Here is a 3,150-nt window from a genome sequence, read left to right as displayed (position 1 = left end):
CCTACATATATACATTCATACGCACATACATAGACACACTCACATACAAAAATCAGCTAAGAGAGTGCGTTGGCAGTTCTTCTCAAAATGCCTGCAAATAGTTTCAAAGAAATAATAATAATAATAATAATAATAATAATAATAATAATAATAATAATAATAATAATAATAATAATAGTAATAATAATGGATTCGAATTTCCTCTCTAGGGCTGCTATTTTGAAGGAGGGGATGTTTCGATTACATTGACCCCAGTGTTCAACTGGTACTTAAGTTATCGACCCGGAAAGGATGAAAAGTGAAGTCGACCTCGGCGGAATTTGAACGCAGAACGTAGCGACGGACGAAATACCGCTAAGCATTTAGTCCGGCGTACTAACGATTCTGCCAGCTAATGATGATGATGATGATGATGTCCTATTGCCATCAGAGGTGAAGACAAAGAAGTAAAGGGAACAACTATGATGAATTGAAGTAGGAAATATGCAGGTTATGTGTAATGAAGAGCGTAGATATGATACCAATTGTGACTGGCACGCTTGGAAACATCGTTACTCAACTACCAACATAGATCAAAAAGACTGGAACGAACGTAAAGAGAGAACATCTCCAAACCTCTTGGAACTTCAAGAGTTCTCTGCGGGGTTCTTGAAGCATGGTCAGTCACCTTAATCTGTCGGCTGTGACCAGCTGGCATCTTCTATCATGCCTAACAAAATACAGCTGAGAATGTTCATGATATAACTATTAAAATATTTTCTATAATTCCTACATCGTGTGGAATTTTGTAGAGGAGGGCTTGTCGATTACATCGACCACTAGTACCTGACCGATCCTTTTATATTTTATTGATCCCGAAAGGCAGAAAGGCAAGGTTAACCTCGGCAGAATTTGAACTTAGAACGTAGGGACGAACGAAATACCACCTAAGCATTTTGCCCAGAGTGCTAACGATTGTTATTTCTTTATTGCCCACAAGGGGCTAAACATAGAGGGGACAAACAAGGACAGGCAAAGGGATTAAGTAGATTATATCGACCCAGTGCTTAACTGGTACTTAATTTATCGACCCCGAAATGATGAAAGGCAAAGTCGACCTCGGCAGAATTTGAACTCAGAACGTAGGGACGAATGAAATACCACCTAAGCATTTCGCCCGACGTGCTAACGTTTATTATTTCTTTATTGCCCACAAGGGGCTAAACATAGAGGGGACAAACAAGGACAGTCAAAGGGATTAAGTCGATTACATCGACCCCAGTGCGTAACTGGTACTTAATTTATCGACCCTGAAAGGATGAAAGGCAAAGTCGAACTCGATGGAATTTGAACTCAGAACGTAACGGCAGACGAAATACCGCTAAGCATTTTGCCCGGTGTGCTACCGATTCTGCCAGCTCATTGGTAATATGGTTTGCAAAAACACACATACAAAATTTCCAAAGGACAGCAGGAATTTGCATAAACATGTATAATCAATAAAAAAGAATTACAATTAACGTGAAAATTTTAACAGCAAAAATTCCCAGTGTGTTGGTGGGGTGGGGAAATACCCGAGAGTAAAACCAACGAATACTCCAGATTCTAGGTTTCAAATTTTAGCACAAAGCCAGTAATCGGGGGTGGGATGTGTTAGTCAGTTACTTCGATCCCAATGTTCAACTGGTACTTATCTTATGGACACCGAAAGGAAGAAAAGTAAAGATGACTTTATTTCAGAATGTAAAGACAGATGAAATGTCTTTAAGCACATTGTCTGGCGTTTTAAAGACTGCGCCTTAATAATAATAATAATAATAATAATAACAACAGTTTCAGATTCTAGCACAAGGCCGGCAATGTTGAGTGGTGGGAGGAGGCGGTTAGTTGATCATATCGATTCTAGTTCTCAAGCGATGCATATTTTATCGATCCCAAACGGATGCAAGGCAAAGTTGGCTTTGGCGAAATTTGAACTCTGAACGTATATAACTGGAAGAAATACCGCTAGGCATCTTGGGATAAATAGCAACAACGTTGTCAACAGTCTCAACGGGACGAAGGGAAAACATTAGCAACAGCCAGAGGGACTTTACAAAATAAATGAGACAGAAACTTAGCAACAAAGAACATCATCATCATCATCATCATCATCGTCGTTACTGTCGTCGTTACGTCATCACCATCATAAGCATCATTATCATCACCATTGCAGTAACAACAGCCATGACTATTACTGCTGTTGCTGCTACTACTACGTCTACTAGTACTATTGTTACTACTAATACTGCTACTACCAATACTACTACTACTACTACTACAACTGCTGCTGCTGCTAATAATACATCAGGAGCAACGAAATCAACAAAAACTATCAGAAACAGCGGAAACAGTTTAGTGACTCAAAGTAGCAAAACTACACACACATACACACATCCATACACACACATCAATACACACACACACACACATACATACAGATATACACACACACGTACACACACACATACACACATGCACACACACACACATACATACACACACACATACGCTCACACTCATACACACACACATACACACACACATACACACACACATACGCACACACTCATACACACACACACATACACACACACACATACGCACACACTCATACACACATATACACACACACAAGTACACACATTCACACGTATACACACATGTACACACACGCACGTACACACACACATACACACATACACACATGCACACACATACATACACACACACATACGCACACACTCATACACACACACATACACACACACACATACGCACACACTCATACACAGATATACACACACACAAGTACACACACATTCACACGTATACACACACATGTACACACACAGGCACGTACACACACACACATACACGCATACATACACACACACACACACACACACGAATATATAGACTGATGGACGGATGAATGGGTGGACGGGTGGATGGGTGGACGGATTTGTGCCGGCCTTTTGGCCAAGATCGGAATGATGGGGTATGTGTGTGTTTGTGTGAAAGAGAGAGTACGTGCGTACGTGCGTGCGTGCGTGCGTGCGTGCGTGCGTGCGTGCATGCGCGTGCGCGTGTGTGTATGTGTGTGTTTGTGTGTCCGGGTGTGTCTGTGTG

Source organism: Octopus bimaculoides, chromosome 6, assembly GCF_001194135.2.
Source record: "Octopus bimaculoides isolate UCB-OBI-ISO-001 chromosome 6, ASM119413v2, whole genome shotgun sequence".
Classification (NCBI taxonomy): domain Eukaryota; kingdom Metazoa; phylum Mollusca; class Cephalopoda; order Octopoda; family Octopodidae; genus Octopus; species Octopus bimaculoides.
This window is presented reverse-complemented; position numbering follows the sequence as displayed.